This window comes from Bactrocera oleae, chromosome X, assembly GCF_042242935.1.
Source record: "Bactrocera oleae isolate idBacOlea1 chromosome X, idBacOlea1, whole genome shotgun sequence".
Taxonomy (NCBI): domain Eukaryota; kingdom Metazoa; phylum Arthropoda; class Insecta; order Diptera; family Tephritidae; genus Bactrocera; species Bactrocera oleae.
Window position 1 is genome coordinate 30,976,929 of NC_091541.1, and position 21,329 is coordinate 30,998,257.

The 21,329-nt window shown below is 35.8% G+C and overlaps 1 long non-coding RNA gene across 1 annotated transcript in view; it reads right to left on the reverse strand.

Annotated features, from left to right (window-relative positions):
- Positions 1–612: 612 nt before the first annotated feature.
- Positions 613–21,329, reverse strand: part of LOC138858020 (uncharacterized) — a 98,477-nt gene continuing 77,760 nt past the window's right edge. The window contains exon 3 of the long non-coding RNA XR_011397297.1: positions 613–4,671. This is a non-coding gene — a long non-coding RNA (uncharacterized lncRNA). The remainder of the gene's footprint in view (positions 4,672–21,329) is intronic.

Here is a 21,329-nt window from a genome sequence, read left to right on the forward strand (position 1 = left end):
ATTTGTCAGTGCTGAGGGATTTCTTAAAATTTTGTCGATTTTGGATGCAGTAAATCGAAGGTTTTTTTCACACTTTCTTCAAAGAGTTTAACCATTATTACCCGTTCAGAAGGGCTTATTTCTTTACTTTTATGTGAGATTCGATATTCTAAATTTAATAACAAAATGAATAGAACAAACATCTTTTAAAATTGCCACTTTTACGAAAACAAGTAAAACTATAACTTTCCGAAACTTTTACATTTGGTTATTACGTAGGGAATTCCCATTTTACTACTTGTACGTAGACTTTTTCTGCGCTGCCAATTACTATTTTTTGTAAATTTATCTATTAAACTATGGCGTTAGATTTTCATTGCTTTAAATGTATGGGATTATGCAATAGACTAGTAATAAGGCACTTAATATGATAATGCTCTGAAATTTTTTATATAAAAGTTATTTTTTAACAAAAGAAAATAAGGTAGCGTGTACGCAAACTTTTCTGGCGAGTGTATGTATGTATTAATTTATATAGATATATAAAAATATTGTAACGGATTTCTTGTTTAACCGTCTAACTATAACTCACCTTTGAGTTTGATCACTGGATTGTTAAATAAAAGTCCCAAATTAATGGCTGTACACTTATCTTTATTTCTACTTCCAAAAAGTTAACACTTATTGCTCGTTATTCGAACTTACAACTACTTGCTTATGTCTCAATTGCTCTTAACACGACAACACTCTGATCAAAAAATATAGAGACGGTCCAACTATGGACGAGCGTGTGAATTGTCAAAACCTAACAAAATATGATGAGCTTGTTTCACCACAGCTAGCTCGGAAGGAGAAATTTTAACAGCGGCGCGTGAACAGAACTGATCATTGAATGTAAATTCTGCTCAGAAGTTTGCATTGATATAACAGCCGAATGTTAGCCTTTTGGCTTATATTTTTACACGTTTATATGCAATCATATATAATACATGTTATATATTGATATGAATATCATTTGCGAATTTTTATGAATGCATGCAAAACTAATAAGACTCTATTAAATTATGTAATTTTCAAAATAATATTTATAGTCAGTTTGGGCATTTAATAATATTATATAGTTTTTACATAATATGCATTACTAATAAATAATTGGTATTATAATTGTATATCTTTTATCATAATAATCTTATATAGTCCTATGTACATATATCTGAACATGAGCATTTGAATGTACGCTTTCAGAAATTCAAATCATAATTTTATTACTTATCAATACACTGTATGTGCGCACATTGATTTGTATGTCCACATATATACGTATGTATATAAGTATAACATCGCCGAACAAATAATGCATACACAAACCAACCTATATATGAATATCCGTACACATGTAAATATGGCACCCGCAAAAACTACAAACATTGTTGTACAAAAACAACAATCGTCACAAGTCAATATGTCAGCCAAATAGCCGAAGCCAAAATATATAGTAAGTCACACACCAATACCATTTTAATTCATGAACGCAGGCGTACTTTCGTCAAGCATAGTATATTTGTCGGCTTACAATTCAAGAAACTTTTTAAAGAAAATATTCAATATTCTTCTGATTTATGTATACAGTAAACCCCGGTTAAGTACCACTCCTCCAATCCCACTTATCTTCCTGTGTCTTGCTGCACCTCACGTTTTTTTTTAAATATAATACATAGAATTTGTTTTTTTTTTGGTACCACTCGTTTAGGTACCACAATCGGTTATGTACTACAAAGCACCATAAATCTGCATCTTTGATTTTGGCACTTAACCGGGATTGACTGTATTTGTCAAAGAATGTACGTATGTACGTATGTAAATATTCAAATTTTTGTACACATATCTGCACATGACATGTTGACTTTGTTTCCATATACGCATGCCATATATGATTAGGGATTGATTTTGCACTTGCCTATATGCATTGTATAAGCCTACAAGTAGCCAAAGAATCAGCTGTTTTCCTATGTGTGTGAAACAGCCGTGATCACCTGATCGAATATGCCTTTTTTTGACACAGAGTTTCAAATAAAAGGATGTAGTTTAACAATTTAGTAATGAACATGTATTTGTAATGGAAATAATACTGAAAACTTTCAAGAATATTTTCGAAACAAAAGATTATTATATATTAATTGCTTTTTTCTCACCACCTCTGAGGTTGCAATATAGGCGTGTTACCGATCTTTTTTGAGTGTTCGGTTCCCCAGGACTAAACCGGTAAACTAAGAATTTAAATATTCAACAGACAAAGAATTTTCACTCACAAAAACATAAACATGTAAGTTTAAAAAGATAAAACTGGAAACATTTAATAATATTTCAATACAATAAATAATAATTTATATAATACTATGTAAATTTAATCTTTAGGAATTAAAACAACCGAAAAATGTTTGAATATGGAACACACTATAGCAGATTTCAGTCATTTGGACGTTTTATTAGTAGAATATTGATTGGCAACGCGTACAAAGTGTGACTTTAGTAGCAGCATATTGGTTGGCAACCCGTACCAAGTGTGATTTTAGTAGTAGAATTTTCAAGGCAACCCGTACCAAGTGGGATATTTTTGCGTGTGTTTAGTGAAAATCTTAGTTTTGGTTACTTGTAGATTTATACAATGCCTATATGCGATGCATGTTTGTAAAAGTGTGTATGGTTCTGATTTCCCATGAAACAATGAGTGTACATATTTACAAACATACATATGTTGCATGTAGACAAAGTAATAATTATAATGGGTACTTATATATACTAGAAGACCCCGGCCACGCCTTGTTGTGGCTAAGGTATAATTAAATTATATTGAGTAAGCAGTTTAATTTAGTAAAATGTTATTATTAAAACTAATTTCAGCATTCTGTCCATATAGCTCGATTACCGAGCCAATTATGATTTAAATAATTATTTTGTGCGACTGGGAAAATACGGGCAATTAATTAATTTTGTCCGTGTACAATAGTGCTGAAATTGGCTGGAAGTTTAGGGCATTTCGTATTTGGTTGCAGTTAGTATATGAAATCTAACTTCTATTCTGAAATTTAACTCATAGTATACATATTTTGTTATTATTAAATACTTACATTAAAATGAAATCATCACTGGTATTATTAATATTACTGTCAAAGTCGGTACATTTAATTGTGGCGAGTAATTTTCAATAAATTAGTGCGATAGAATTTGATTAGAGAACCACAGTTCCGAACAATGCTCTTTCAATATAGTCTATGGCTGTGAATGACGAGGTGTACAAAATCAAACCCAGAAATCTGACTGAGGCAATCCCCACTTCAACCCTTCAGCCCGCAATGAATAATTTTCTAATTTCATATGCGTGGCTGAGCATGGAGCAATAAAATAAAATTTTTCGGTTTATTTTTGTAGCACAATTCGTGAGACGACCTATACGAGTATGCAGAATATCTTAAAAGCAAAGTCGTTTGTGCATTGTAAATATACGAATCTATAAGCGTACATTTCTTAACATTGAAATTAGGATTACTTTTCTCAATTAACACTGAAAATGCTCAATTCTGCTATTTTTCAGTCCCCTGATGTGAATTGTGGCCAATAACTTTCTGTGGTGAAACACGCACATCATTTTCAGTTCCCTTGCGAAAAGTGAAATATTTTGATAATGGCCGCACTGTGAACCTTCTCTATAATCTACATTCTCTGCTCTAACTAGAGCTGTGCTTGCTGCATATTTTGGCAGCCCAAATAGTAGATCTTTAACAAAACTTCGTCTCTAGAACGTTCTGGCAACCACGAATTCGCTGTCTAGTTGCTTCTGGCAGTTTATCGTCGATACTGATTTGTTCTGGTATAAGTGTTCGCCACAATATATTTATATATACATAAATATATAACAATATTAATACACAGTTTAAATATAAATATGAACATTTAAATAAGTAAAGAACATCTAACTACACAATCTTATAAATATTTACTTTTTAAAGGCAAAGAAAAATGAGTTTATCGAAATTTCTTATGTAAATAGACAGTGTCAGATATTTATACATGTGAAAAAATTTATCTTGATAACGCTAATAAGTTATTCGTACCCTTCATCGTTTTGTTGCCTCGATGTGGACTTCAAAGCAGCATATGTACAATAGTAGTATCTGTACCAAACATCTCGCTAATTGAGAATTATATTCATGTTACATACATATAAAATTAAAAATAAAAAATAAAATGAATATAATACAGGAACAAGAATAACTACACAAAGCATAAACTATCTTTTGCTTTTTTCGTTATATCAATATTATTAATTAAAAATAAAGGATAATAACAAATTAAAATTAATTAAACTTATTATTAACACATTCTAATATATACTATAGTCATTTATAATATGCAATACATTCAATATTATAGTCCCACGATATGAATACAATTATATACGCACACTGCAAGAGATCGCGCAAACTTATTAAATTACGAATTACGCACTGTACCGTCGTAGTTGATCATATCGTGCAATATAACAGTTTCAGCAGTTTTTACTGCACTATTGGTATGACCTTAAGGACGTCAAAGTAGAACTCCGAAAGTGTTAAGCCGGCAAGATAAGAATTATCCACGAAGGCACGGTAAACGTTTGTCTTCGACGTTCTGGTTACCCACACAAGCAATAACCTGTGAATGAGTTATATTAGTAATTTTTATGTTTTTATTAATTTTGTTTGTGTACTTGAATATAGTCATACAAACTAAGGATCAAAATCACAATCTTGTATGTAAAATTTTTTTATTTGATAATATATCATCGACTGCTACTCTACGCAAACGGTTGTGCTCTTAGAAAAAGTCTGTTTCTTATTTGACTCGGTTAGAGTAATACAGTTATTCCGTTTCTTCTTACTTCCTTAACACACGCAAGCAGAGTTATCAAACTTTATAAGATCAAAACTTAATAAATCAGTATAAAATGTCCCCATTAGGGAACTCATTAGAGAATAAAGGTTCGCCCTGTTATCCTCTAGTCATCAACATAAAAGAAAAAATAACAATCAATTATCCCGAGAAGATTTTTTTGCTACCTTGCCCACAACAATAACAGACAGCCCTAAATGCATAGTGGTGAGTTCAATTGAATCAAATAAGCCAATGAATAAGATTTCATGCTTCTCTGTTCACAAAGCCTTAAAAAACATCAGTTCTGAGATAATAAAAATTAGTGAATTAAGAGACGGCAGTTTACTACTCGTCATGAAAAATAGCACTATCGAAAAAAAATTTATTATTATATGTTTACCATTCTCCTTTCACATAAACAGGTAGGCTCAAACTACATGTGTTTATTAAGTTATCTACATGCTTGTTGTTTGTAAACTGCAGTGTGCAGTTCCCCTATTCTCCTGTGCTGATCTGTATGGTAAATGCCGATATTTGTGCATTTAAGCTATGGCAAATCATATTCGAGCTTTGTCATCGATCAGCCAGCCAGAAAGGTGGAAGGACACACTGCGGTAAGTGAAATATGGTGAGATTAATGGTGTTTTGGGGGATGGTACTCTATCATTTCGAACCGCGGAGGAATGGTTTCGACGACTCAGAGCCGGTGAAAACGACACCATGGATAAGCCAGCCGGCGGAAGAAATGTGACGACAAATACCGATCAAATCATGGAATACATCGAGTTAGACCGGCATATGGCATTTCGTGACATCGCCCAGGAGATGGGAGTTAGTCACCAAACCATTTTGAACCATTTGCAGAAGGCTGGATACAAAAAAAAGTTTGATGTTTCGGTGCCGCATAATTTGACGCAAAAAAACCTTCTGGACCGAATCAACGCCTGCGATATGCTGCTGAAACGGAACGAACTCGTCCCATTCTTGAAGCGGATGGTGACTGGCGACGAAAAATGGATCACATACGACAATATCAAGCGAAAACGGTCGTGGTCGAAGGCCGGTGAATCGTCCCAAACAGTGGCCAAGCCGGGATTGACGGCCAGGAAGGTTTTGCTGTGTGTTTGGTGGGATTGGAAGGGAATCATCCACTATGAGTTGCTCCCATATGGCCAGACGCTTAATTCTACCATCTACTGCGAACAACTGGACCGCTTGAAGCAGGCGATCGACCAGAAGCGTCCAGAATTGGCCAACAGGAAGGGTGTAGTGTTCCACCAGGACAACGCCAGACCACACACTTCGTTGATGACTCGTCAGAAGCTACGGGAGCTCGGATGGGAGGTTTTATCGCATCCACCATATAGCCCGGACGTAGCGCCAAGTAATTACCACCTGTTCCTGTTCATGGCGAATGCCCTTGGTGGTGTGAAGTTGAACTCAAAAGAGGCTTGTGAAAAGTGGCTGTCCGAATTCTTCGCAAATAAGGAGGGGGGCTTCTACGAGGAAGGTATTATGAAGTTGCCGTCTAGATGGAAACAGATCATCGAACAAAACGGCGCATATTTTAACTAAATCCGATCACTGTAACACTTTTTATAAAGCATTGAATGAAGAGCAAAAAAACGGAAGGGAGATATTTGACAACCTTATATATTATAATTTTTTGTAAGTGCTTTGTTCAAATGCTTGTGTATTTAGAAAAAATCCATAAACCAAATATGCGCTAAATTCGTTTCACCTCATCGGTGACAAATTCTTTATTTCGCATAACCATACGTTTGTGTGTTTGGTTTGTGAAATTAATTTTCGATGGGACTTCAACCAGTTCGCCAAGGGACTTCAACCAGTTCGCCAAGCATGATTTACCAGCAGCTCCTACAGCCACCGGAGCCACCATTAAAGCATCATCAAAACCCAGCCAGGGTAGTAATGCAGCCGCCGCCTCTAATGTAGCCATTGATTTACTAGCCGCTCCTACAGCCAAAGGGGCCATCACTCGAGGATCAGCAGCTGTTGCTTTCGCACGTCAAGAAAATGCTATTGTCGCTCTAAGAACTCATTGCCATGCTAGAGGGTAGTTTGAGCGATATTAGGGAGCATCTATCGTGTGGTGAAGCGTCTAACCTGGATACACCCAACAACAGTGTTGCCGCCGAGGTTCCATTATCACAAAAATCGAGGACAACAGTACAATTGGGAACCGTTCAATTAACAGAACACCATTCGCCGGCGATAGTGAACTGTACAGTACCGTTGTCACATCCTACCAATTCCCGTTACACTCTGCCACACTTTGGAATAGGTACAGTTGCTACAAGCGACATGTACACTTCAACTAATTTAGTGATTGTCTTCGATTCAGTCTAATTCCACGACAATGCCTAAATTCGCCAATATAAGTCCTACAGCCGGTCAGTCATCCCAGGAAATTGCAGGATTTGCTAGAATTTTGTGGACAGCCGGAAGATTGGCCAATATTTTATACGACTTTCATCGAGTCGACCGCGGTTTATGGGTACAGCAACTACGAAAACAACCAACGGTTAGTGCAGAGCCTAAAGGGTTACGCGCGTGAAGCGGTCAAGTCACTGCTGACCCACCCGAACAATGTCGTAATATAATTGAGTTGTTAAAATTTAAGAAAATCGTTCCTATTTGGAAGAATGCAATGTCGAAAATCATACGATTTGCAACAAATGTATGTAACATTTATGTTTTTTTGCAATCTGCTTATGGTGGTGAATTACATTTGTTAAACCTTACATTACTCGAAGAACTTGTGTCAAAAATGCCTATGAGCAAACGTGTTGAGTGAACAAGTTTCGCAGTGCTTATACAGCCATACGCAATAGTGAAACATTTCAGTGAGTGGTTATCGAAAGAAGATAGCCAATATAATTTGTACGGTTTGGGTTGATAGGTGGCTGGTCGTGAAAGGAATCGAAATACCGCAAAGTTCTGCACACAGTCCAGCAGCAACGATCAATGAGATGTCCAATTTGTTAGGAGCATCATAAGCCATCAGAGTGTGCAAAACGATATCGCTTGTGTCTTGCTTGTCTCAATTTGGGCCACAGTACACGAAACTGCCAACGTCGCAAGCTATGATCAATTGAAGGTTACCGGAGAGTGCATCATAAGCCCACATGAAGCCGTGGGGAATACACCAAATTCGTCTAGTCAGCATCCAATCGAGAGCCAGCAGCCATCAAAAGATGCGGGTCCAGCAGTCTTAAGTTGCACTTCCACTGATAGTAGGCTTCTGCTCCGTATTTTCCCAGTCACCCTATACGGAACTTAAAGGCGTGTGAACACTTACGCATTCCTGGACGAACGTTCATCCATCACAATTATAGACAGTGCTCTTGTTCGAGACTTGAAGATGCGCGGATGTGAGCAGAATTTGAATGTTCAGTGGTTTGGAAGACATGCCGCGTAGATAAAACACAACAGCAATGTCTATGCTGTATCAAACTTGCAGCTTCCTCTACAGAGTTTAAGCAAGAACGATTTGGATCACAATTTTAATCATGTAAGCTGATTAAAAGTACAACCTTATGCCCAGTTCAGGCCCAGACTATTGATTGGTCTTGATCATTGCCATTTGGGATTACCATCGACAGCGAGGAAGGTAAACCCGCATGGTCCATAATACGGTTGGGATGGGTGGTGTTTGGTCCAACTTTAACTACGCTACCATCTCCACCATCGTGTTTGTTTATGAACCACCTAGCTGATAAGTCTTTGACAATTTGGTAGCTGACATCTTCAAGGCCGAGAATTTCGGTGTCAGAGCTGCACCTCAAATAGAGAGTGAAGCGGACACTCGGGCCAGAGCAATCCTGAAGTCCGCCACATGCCCCGTCGATGGACGATTTAAAACAAGTCTCATATGTAGAACTGACAACGTAAGGTTACCTGACAGCTACAACATGGCGTTGAAACGTCTAGTCAGCGTAGAGCAAAGGATGCGTCGATATGCAATTTTCGCCACTCAGTACAAGGACATCATGGACTCCTACGTCAGAAAGAAAAACGCTTGGAAGTTGTTGCCAGTAGAAGCCGCTATGAATACCCATAGGAATTGGTATTAGCTGTTTTAAAAAGCGTTAGACACAAGCAATTTACGGAGGAGTTTCCCGAGTACTTAATTTTAATACAATAAATACTACTATTAATTTCTAAAATATAGATATAACTAAATATATAATATATAGGTATACAAAAGTACGTAAGCTGTATGTACAAAAATATACCATAACAAAACCAAGCTACTCTATATCAACATGTTGCAAGAGTATAATAAATATCAGTACACTGTGCTTGTAGTTTCAGTTACACTAGATTTCGTGACAAGCAAAGTACTTTCTTCAAACTAATTTCAGTGTGTTAGTTATATAGTGTTTAAACTATTTTTATATACAGTGGCGAGCATACACGTATACATATGTGCACCAGTATATTCAACCATAGTACCTATACACCAAACAGGAAAGGAGTCGTAGCAAGGACTCAATTACAGGGAAAGAGAGCAGCACCTAGGATCCAAATTTTCACACCCGGACGGACGGAATTTAATAAGTATTATATACAAGTATTTTATATATTAAGCCATTTAATATTTATTAATTATGCCTAGATTAAGTAGAAAATCTGTATTACTAATTCATCTTCGGAATAGAAGACGTATGAGAGTTCTTCAAACTTTTATATAGAGACAGTGAGCAGTCACAAGATACTGTAAGTCACGCTAATCGTAGATTAGATTCCGATGTGATTAGTTGGGGACCCAATTTATTGGAAAACTCACCAATATATTGGAAATGTTATATTCCACTTACTACCGCACTGAATATGTTAAGGAAAATCTCCGGGTATTTACATTATTGTTTATATATATGTTCGCATAATTATTATTAAGTAACACAATTATTACCAAACTGATATCGAAAAATATGCGGGATTGCTTTGACGAAACGATGTGACGTGTTGGTCCAATCGCCGGTGTATCCGGAAACGCGTGACAAGATGCCTGCTCTAGTTAGACGCGTGCGGAGGGATGTCGTATCGAATGATGTGGTGCAGGAGTATCAACGAAAAAAGGAATAGCGCTGGATCGCTTTCTAATTGAATCTGTGTATCTGCTGCGGAGACCATCCTTTTTTGTTTGTGGAGGTGGTATACAGGCGCGATGCTGTGGTGTGTTGTGTTGTCCTATGTGGTGATGTATGAGTGTGGTGTATTGTAGTGGGTTATACTAGGGTGTGCCAGTTTTTACCGAGTAGAGTGTGTATGGGTAGGAAAGACTTATTTCATTTAAACACGATGTATTATTCATATTATCAATACAAATCAACATAGAACCAGGCGGAAAATCTCGAGGTACGGTCTTTTGAATGAAAATTTAAATACTGTTCAACATAGCGCAAGACGTCTAAAACCCGAGATCCGCTCTAAAGAGCAAAGCAGAAATACTCGGAGACATAGATTTCGGCACGAGAATCCCGAGGTTCGATATGTTGAGCAAGTTGTAAATACCGTTCAACATAGAACAAGGCGGCAAGATCTCCAAATTTACTCTGAAGTGCAAATAAGAGATACTCGAGGTCGTAGATCTTATCTAGAAAATTCCGAGGTACGTTATATTGAGCAAAGTAGGCACACTAGGGATCATAGAAACTTCCCTCAAGAAATTCTGGGTATAGGAATTTAAAGAGCATTCGTGATCAAATGCAAAGAGTACATGCAAGAAGAAATCCCCAAATAAGGAGAGAGGAGTGTGATAGAGAAACACAACGTCGACAGCTTAGTAGAAGGGGTATGAGGAAGAAAATTTGAATCAGAGACGTCTTAGACAAAGTCAAGTTCGCCTTCGTAGAGATAACCCGGTCAATAGGCAAAAAACGAAAGGCAGTCCCAACGAATCCGATTAACTAGAAAAAATAATGTTATAGAAACTTAATATAGTGGCAATTTAACAGCTGTCAAAAACATTTATTTCCAAAATATAAAAAAGTGCCTTACTAAAATATGTATTTGCTGCGGCGGATTATGGTGTTCACACCAAGTTTGCAAATTAAATTTCGAAATTATTGCGAAAGGTCACCCGAATGCTGCATTCGCTTTCTTTTTAATGAAAAAATTTCCTTCGGAAGATGGTAATTACAAGTTTTTGCAACTTGCAAAGATGCGATTGTTAAAAAGAACGTTCCAAAAATATGTTTAGCTAACGGTCTATACTTTCCTGAAATACCGCATTGTTTGATAGATTTAACCCCAATTGTAGAACGTCTCATAACGCATAGATTGCTTTTATGACAATACGTCCATTAGGATATCAAGGTCAGAGTTCTCTCAAAGGTACTGTTGTTAATATACCAATTTCTGTTAACAATATTGTGACATCTCTACCAAGGTCCTTTGATGAGGCTTATGTGATACAAATTCACTTAAGAAGGCATTTGGAATACAATCGTGATTACATGATCCATAATCCGAGCTAAGTCCAGGAGGTCAAGAAAATCTTTTGGACAATATTCCTGTAGAAAACTTGGACTATAACGGTTTAGTCATAGCGCCAGGTAAAGGACCAAGACCAATTGACATAATTCAAGATAATAATTCAGAAGAGTTGTCATTTGGAATAATATACGTTGGGCAGCAAAATAATACGTTCTGAAATTCGCCGTTTTGACAGAAGAGCGAATACCATTCCAAAGTTGTTCTATAATTACAAAAAATTAGAACTGCTACAAATTAAGAATAGTACATCCATTTGCTTTAGAAATTTTTCGGGTCGCAACCGTACGGCCCAAAATCTATTAAACGAAAACTTTGTTCAAAACTTCAACACGATGATGGTTACAAGGTTTTGAAAGGCGTTAGATCCTCACCTGCGCACTGGGAAGCTGAGAAGAAAAAGGCAATCGCTATGATTCGCCAATTTGGGCTTCTAACCTTCTTTATCACTTTATCGGCTGCAGAATCTCAGTGGGTTGAGCTTTTGGTCATCCTCTCTAAAACTGTTGATTCTAAAGATATTTCGGAAGAGGAAGCCAAGTCTTTGTACATGCTTATCATTGATATGCTGAGGTAGTACAAAACGTGCCGAAGTATGCAATACGCATGCGCTCAACAATTAAAAATACAAACATATTTACTTAGGTTAAGATGTATTCATATGATAACTTTTTGACCTAAGATATACATTTATGCGCTATAAATATGTGCACTTGAACGCTGAATATAATATGTACACACAAATCAGAAGCCCATGTCGCATATAATAATTAACATACGAACACATACACAAGCACATGGATGTACAATTAAAAACAACCCCATGCCGTGTAACGATACATACAAACATACACATGTACACGTACTTTGTGTAAGAATTAAAATAATATATAAGGAAAAACAAAATTAAAATAAACTAAGAATGAAAATATTCTCAACTCAAGAAAGTATTTTTCTGTCCCCCACCAGCGGTAAGACATTTAGAAACTATATTGAGTTTAATCAACCGCTATCGACAAATTCTTAAGCTTTTTAAAGAAAATGCCGGCATTTTTGGAGAGCATTTTGTCACAAATTTCTACTGGAGAGTGGAGTTTCAACAGAGAGGTTCCCCGCATGTACATGGCATGTATTGGCTTAATAATGCTCCCAGGATCAACCTTCAGGATCCTCAGACTTTTCCTGATGTCATTAGATTTATTGACAATTATATTTCTACATATGGTTCAATCAGCCACTTAGAAAATTATTTGGGTTATTAAAAGCATAACCACAGTCGGGATTGTACTAGGGAAATAAGGGGACCACAATTTTGTCGTTTTGGTATACCATATCCACCAACGCCTTCAACGCAAATACTGTTACCTCTTACAGAAATAAGTTAAAATTCAGAAAGACACAATTAAAACTTTTTCAAAATTCAAAACGTTATTAATTCAAATATGACCACAGAAGACATTTCAAATTTAAGAGATTTCTTGTCTGATAGTAGAATTAATATATCTTTTGATGACTATTCTAAAAAGAAAAATACAAGATCGTTTTATAAACGCTTATAATCCTCTGATTTTGGAACTCCATAAAGCAAATATGGATATCCAATATATACTGGATGCATATGCTTGCCGTTCATACCTCCTGCTCAAATATAAACGAGACTTTATCCATAACTCGACAAGGACATGACATATGGCCATACTTTTTTTTGCTTAGGTTGGCAGAACTGTTATATGATTACATGTCAAATTTGAGCGCGATCTCTCCCATAGTTTTTTTTTACGGCACTATGTTCCAAAATCCAGCTCATACGTCTCGTCTTGTACGCGATTATTTGACCAAAAACAACGTAAATATTGTTCCGCAAGCACCGTATTCACCCGACATGACACCGTGTGACTTTTTTCTTTTCCCTAAACTCAAATTGCCGCTTCGTGGAAAGCATTTTCAGTCGATTGAAGTCATAAAAGAGAATTCGAAGAAGGAACTGAAAGCCATACCTAAAGCGGACTACCAGAAGTATTAGAAAGATTGGAAAAAAAGGTGGCATATGTGTATCGCCTCTAATGGTGACTATTTTGAAGGGGATAAAATAAATATTGAAGAATAATTAACCGTTTTTGTTTTATTGAGCCAGTCTCGTTTATATTTGAGCAGGAGGTATATAATTAATTATATTATATTAACAAGTCTAACAGGGGAATTTCTAGGCTCTTAACTGAAGCTATATCAGAGGTAAATGCTGGAAATTATACTGTTCAGCTAAAACTTAAACATACAAGTATAGGTCACAAATTTATAACAGGCACAGAAATATTATATCTGCACAAGAAGCAATATATTGCTGCATTGAGCTGCATCTTTCGGAAACAAGTAATGCAAAATATTTATAAATACCTCTTGACCTAAGGAACGTGTTCGAATGTTGAAACCTAAAGCGGGACCTTAGAACCTGACTTAGAAACTCTTTCTTTAGCTGATTTCCCATATATATACAAATATTTTAAATCTAGTAAAAAAGCACAAGCCAGGGAAGACGATAATTTACCAGAAAGCGGTGCTGTCATGCCTCTTAAAGACGGTAGCGGTTTTGTGAAAAAACGTACCAAACCTTGTATTATTCGATATAGAAGGTTGAACCTACATTTGGCCAGAGTTGAGTATTTCCGCGGAATGGTAATGCTTTACTATCCATGCAGAATGAACAACAAGATCTCATTAAAAACGATAATAAGCAGACTTGCATAAGACATCGTGTTCTAATTGAGGAAAATCAAAAAAAAAAAATGATGTTTTTGAGCAAAGTGAACTTAAAAATGTTTTTCAAAGTCTTTTTAATGGAATAGACTTAGAGGAAGGTGCTCAAAATGAACTACCTATCTTGGAAATTGAGTTCAGAGTGTTGGCACTTCCAGAAATAAGCCCAAATATTATATAAGTTTGCTGCACTTGCATGGTGAAGATGCAACAGATAATGTTCAGTGCCATCTGATTGCAATATTAGACTTATTAAACTACTAGTTTCGGGTGCTCGGTTCCTCTATAGGCCTTTATGACCCATTATAAAAAATTTATTTAAAATGTAAACGAACATTTTATACTCTCTCATGGTCAAATGGTATACTCATTTGAGATTTCTTTATATATTTTAATAATTAGAAGTAGGAACTATTGCCTCAGTTAATTACATTCACAGTGAAATTAATTAGAGCAATTTGTAAATCGTTCTTGGGTTTTGTTGTATACGCTTATAATTGATTTTATATAGAATGAATTACAACTGTATTGAGGAGTATGAAAAGAAATCGTTTTTTGACAATGAATAACATTTTTTATTTACTTTATCGATATTATTATACATGTTTAGCTTAAAAATAATAAATATTACCAACTTTAACAATTATATTATACAATATTAAACATAAATTTTTATAGAGATTCTTATGCAAATATCTAAATTATATCTCATTTCTCTTTATACTATTTAATTTCTATCATATATTTATAAATTAATGTCTTATATAATAACAAATTATACATATAATTAAAATTTTCTCAATTAGATTATTTACATATTTTTCTTAAAATTGTTTTTAAAACTACCATCAAAATTGCTGTACCATTTTAATTGGATTATATTTGAATAAAAAATGAAGAACCATTGCAATAAGACTGAAAACTTTAGTTCGAAATAGAGACACAAATACTGTCATGCTAGCTGTGTACTGTCTCAAAAGTAATTCCATTAACATGGGGGAGGACCCATGTTTGAAAATGCCCAATTAATTTGCGTGCCGGCATGTGTAGTTGAATATTCTACACCAAGCAATGAACTAAAGGTTTTTTCTTCAAGCAGATTTCCTATTGTAGTCCATGTAGACATTAAACAAATGTTAAAATCTTCAACAATTAGCACATTTTGATTGCATAACTCAGAAACAAGGACTTCCTAAAGTTCTACAATTAAATGTCTGACAAATAAAGATGAATTTCTGTTAAGAATCAGAATATTAATATTGAAACATTTAAACAAAACCGATTCTAAAACTTTGTGGCCTGAATAACTTTCTTTACAGTTTCTGGTTCTATAGAGCTAGCTATTCTATGCTTTGCATATATAATACTATAATGCCCGTTTATTTCTGTTGCTTGTTTCCGTGCTCAGTTCGTTAATTGGAGTAAATCCTGCTATATTAAACTTTTCGCAAGCATAACTCCAAGTTTCTACAAAATATAAAATATCTGAAGATAGCATAAAACGGTCGCTTTTTATATGATGAAGACTCTGAACAATAATATGTAAATATGCAAATCTGTTAAATTTACACTATAATCAGTTTCTATAACATTATTTTCTCTCGTTATTCGGATTCGTTAGGACTGCCTTTCGTTTTCAATTTGCCTATTGACCGGGGTATCTCTACAAAGGCGAACTTGACTTTGTCTAAGACGTCTCTGATTCAAAATTTCTTCCCCCATACCCTTCCTACTAAGCTGTCGACGTTGTGTTTCTCTACCACGCTACTCGCTCCTTATTTCAAGATTTCTTCTTGCATTTGATCACGAATGCGCTCTAAATTCCTGTACTCACTTGCTCAACAGGTCTAACCTCGGGGTCTTCGCGCCGAGATCTATGAACTCTAGTATCTTTTGTATTTACTCTTCAGAGCGAAGTTGTGGATCTTGTCGCCTTGTTCAATGTTGAACAGTTTTTGCAACTTGCACATCATAACGTACTTTCTCGCGGAGATCTATGACCTCTAGTATTTCTTATTTGCTCTTCAGAGCAAATTTGTCGATTTTTCCGGCTTGTTCTATGTTGAACAGTTTTTCAAACTTGCTCAACAGATCGAACCTCGGGGTCTTCGCGCCGAGATCTATGACCTCTAGTATTTCTTATTTGCTCTTCAGAGCGAATTTGTGGATCTTGTCGCCTTGTTCTATGTTGAACAGTTTTTGCAACTTGCACATCATAACGTACTTTCGCGCCGAGATCTATGACCTCTAGTATTTCTTATTTGCTCTTCAGAGCGAATTTGTGGATCTCGCCGTCTTCTATGTTGAACAGTATTTACAACTTGCTCAACAGGTCTAACCTCGGGGTCTTCGCACCGAGATCTATGACCCCTAGTATTTCTTATTTACTCTTCAGATCGAATTTGTCGATTTTTCCGCCTTGTTCTATGTTGAACAGTTTTTAAAACTTGCTCAACAGATCGAACCTCGGGGTCTTCGCGCCGAGATCTATGACCTCTAGTATTTCTTAATTGCTCTTCAGAGCGAATTTGTGGATCTTGTCGCCTTGTTCTATGTTGAACAGTTTTTGGAACTTGCACATCATAACGTTCTTTCGCGCCGAGATCTATGACCTCTAGTATTTCTTATTTGCTCTTCAGAGCGAATTTGTGGATCTTGTACTTAAATGTAATTTTCTTGAGTTTACAGTTCAACTCTTGACCTTCATATAAAATCGAAAGGCTAACGAATAGTCATCAAAAGATATATTAATTCTACTATCAGACAAGAAATCTCTTAAATTTGAAATGTCTTCTGTGGTCATATTTCAATTAATAACGTTTTGAATTTTGAAAAAGTTTTCCTTGTGTTTTTCTGATCTTTAACTTGTTTCTGTAAGAGGTACCAGTATTTGCGTTGAAGGCATTGGTGGAAATGGTATACCAAAACGGCAAAATTGTTGTCCCCTTATTTCCCTAGTACAATCCCGACTGTGGTTATGCTTTTAATAACCCAAATAATTTTATAAGTGGCTGATTAAATCATCTGTAGAAATATAATTGTCAATAAAACTAATGACATTTGAGAATGTCTGAGGATCTTGAATGTTGATCCTGGGATCATTATTAAGCCAATACATGCCATGTACATGCGGGGAACCTCTCTGTTGAAATTCCACTCTCCAGTAGAAATTTGTGAAATTATCTAGCACAAGTAATCGCGTCTGACCGAATTATGCGATATCTATCTTGGGTTGTTAAACTGTGGGCTGCAAGCAAAGATATTCATTATTAGTTTCACGATGTCGTCGTCAAGGAAATAGTTTTGCACGAAGAAAATAATTTAATGAAAAGATGGGATCGGAAATAAAAGATTGGTTGAGAAAAAACAATTTTAAAATATACAGATTTTTTACTTTTTTAGCTTTAGTTTTGCTACACAGTTCAGTGCATGGATAGGATTGGAAAAATGCATATTAAGAAGGCGTTCTAGTTCGAAAATTCAGAGTTTGGTAGTAGAAAAGTGTAAGTGTATTGCAACTTGAAAGCAATTTCGTACTCGTGCAACATTCGCGTTACTCATTCTATTACAGGTCATATAGCCTCTTCGCACAAGAGTAAATTGATCAATTAACCGGCGTTTCCTCAAAGCGCTAATTTAGATCGATTTACATGTATAATAAAAATCTTAATTTACTACATTAATTCCTAATCAAATATATGGAAATCAAGTTGAAACTGTAATGCAACTCTACGGGTTGTTGTCCCCACTGTAAATTTGGCTATGTTTATGATCAAATAGCCGGCTGTGTAAAAAGCTAAAACTGGTTTCTTAATTATAATCTTAACGTATTCAATTAATTTGGCTATGCGAAAACGCTGATAGAGTATATTATGCTTGTGTAAACACACTGAGCGACACCAAAAGAGAATTTGCCGATTATGAAGGAAAAAAGAGTCCCCGTCTGAACTCTTTTACGGACTGGAAGAAGCAGTTAAACTATCCCAAGGCGAGGAAGATTGGGATTGGGACTACAACCTCCTTAGTTCATACAAAAAAAAAGGTTAAGAAAGCAAAGAAATTCTTGGAAATCTTTTTGCAATGATATCGCGAATACGGCGGAGGCGTCTCGACTTAGGAAAATAATTGCACAATCGGTGCCTAGCATTGGATACCTTCAGAAGCCAGACCACAGCTGGGCGATATCCAGTGAAGAGTCTTTAGGCCTACTGAGGGATACCCACTTCCCAGGTAGTTCTGAAAGCCATACAGTCAAGTATATACAAATTATTCCTGGCTCAATTACAGCAGTCGCAAAACTACATAATAGATTGGCTAGTAACCATTCTTAAAGGGGCGCTGCAGTTAAACTATATTCCTCTGTTATGGAGGAAAGTCAAGGTAATATACATAACTGAGGCGGGCAAAAGCTCACATACAAGTCCAACGGATTTTAGACCAATTAGTCTCCCCTCATTCTCCCTAAAAACGTTGAAAAGACTAAGATATACACATAAGAAACAAACTAAGCACAGAAAAGTTGGCTGTTTTACAGCATGAGTATTTTAAAGGAAAATCCACGAAAACAGCACTAAGCTCAGTGGTAGCAAGGATTGAAAAATCTAGGGAGATAAAAAATATACCCTCGTAGCCTTCTAAAATATAGAAGGTGCTTTCAATAATATTCAGCCTAGGGTCATACTGAGCGTGCTTAAAGATTTGGACATCTCTATGGAGATAAAAGAATACACCCTCGTAGCCCGTTTAAATATAGAAGGTGCTTTCAATAATATCCATACTGAGCGCGCTTAAAGATGTGGACATCTCTGAACAGAAGCTCACGAGCAGGTCGATAATTTCAACGCTGGGAGCTACAATGATTTGCAGATCTGTCCAAAGAGATACTCCTTAAGGCGTGTTATCCCCATTTCTCTGAATACTAACAATGAAAAAATTGCTGTTAGATCTACAAAAGAAGGGCGTACTGTTGTGCCGGTTTCGGTTAGAGGTAAATTCCCAATTACCCCCGCAAACCTAAACTTAAATGCTAGCAAAACGGGGCTAGTATTGTTCACTAGGAAACACAGTATTCCAAAAGTTATGGAGCCATTATTAAATTGTACCAGGCTAACAATTAGAGATAAAGGAAGCTACTTAGGACTAAGTTTAGACAGAAAGCTTTAATAGAAAACAAACTTAGCTGCTAGGGAGAGTGCTACAGCACTTTACACCTGCAAAAAGATTGTGGTCGCCAAATGGGGGTTAACTCCTCGGGTAGCTCATTGGCTCTACACAGTAGTTGTTAGACCGATCACGACATACGGTATGTTGGTATATTGGCCAATAATGAAAAAGAAATACGCGATGAGGCGTATGGAAAACATATGTACAAAGAGCAGCCAGTATATGCATCCGTGGAGCTTTTAGAATAACGCCAAGTCAGGTACTAAACGTCATTTTACATTTACTGCCAACAGTCTGTAAGCAACTGGCAACGATGTCAGCTCTTAGACTGAGGGAATCCTCTGATTAATTTCCTGTAATAAGGGGTATTCTAAGATACTTAGTAATGTCCCGTTTCTACCCACTACCATACATTTTCGAAATCCTATGGAATTGAAACTAAATTCCAGAGAGAGTGGGAAAATGGCGAGGTTGACAGGGATCTATAAGGATGGGTCCAAATTAGATAATCGAGAGGGATTGGTGATGACATAAGAACTCTAATAGGAGTGCTAACAGGTCACTGTCACTTGGTAGACATACCAGCAGACGAGCTGCACCATACAATGACTATTGTAGAAGTTGTCAGGAGGTAGGAGAAGAGGAGACTGTAAAACATCTTCCATGCGAATGAAAGGCTCGAGGGTTTTTGGATGACGTCTCGGAAGTTGCTGATATAAAACTATTTGTACTGATGAACTTGATCAGAAGCACGATTTGGTTTATAAATTTTGTCCCATAATTATATGATCGCGGTTCATACTTTTCCCCTGTAAACAATCGGTTCAAAATTTCGACCTATTTCGACAGTATAAATTTAAATTTTAAGCTATAAATATTGTGTAAATACTGAGTTACAGTGTTCTGAACACACGGCTGATTGGCTTATCCGAAACAAAAAATAATAATAAAGGCGTTTTAATCTGTAAGCTTAAATGCACAGAATGAACTATTATTAAATGAATATACCAAAAATTGGACTTTTGATAGATATTTGGAAAAAAACTTCAAGTCAAATAATTTGTATTCATTGTTTGAAAATCCTGGCCTACATAAAATATTTTATGTATTTTATCAAAGTGGAAATACAATTTATAAAAAGCGAAAATTTAACCGCGTCTAGGTACCATGAGGTACTCGAGAGGAAATCATTTTTATACCGTGAATAGAATATATTAAGTTTGCACGAAGTTTGTAACAACGGAGACCCCATATAATATATATATATATAAATAATCAGCGATACGACCTTAGTGTATTTAGCCATGTCCATCTGTCCGTCTGTCTGTATATACGCGAACTAGTCCCTTTTTTTGAGATATCGCTCTGAATTTTTCTTTTTTTTGGACCATTATAGCACATAGCTGTCATACAAACTGAACGTTCTAAATAAAATTCTTGGAAATAAAACTTTTTTATTTGACAAGGTATCTTCTCGAAATTTATTATCTAAAGTAAATTATTTCATTATCTAGAGCAACACCATAACACATTTTTTAGATCATATCAAAATCCAGTACTTGTAAGAAAACTTTTACATTTGACGAGAAATCTTCACAAAATTTGGCGTGAATTATTATCCAAGGCAACGGCACAATCTTCGAACACATTTTGATGAGATCACTATAGCATATACATAGCTCGTATACACATGCAGACAGACAGAAAGGCGAAAACAAGTCGTATTGTTATTCCCAAAATATATGTACATACATTTATATAATTGGTACAAGTTAATTGAATTCCGAATCATAGATGTATAGCAATTAAAATAATAGCATTATTAATGCGAAATCAAATTTCAAACGATTTGTTTATTACTTATTATTTTATATGTATCGCATCCGGAATTCACCAATAATCTCAAGCCTTCATCGTTTGAATTTAATATTTATGATAAAGGTTGTCTTTATTCTAACATTTGAGTGAAGGGATGTTTTCGTTTTTACGGTTTTCATACA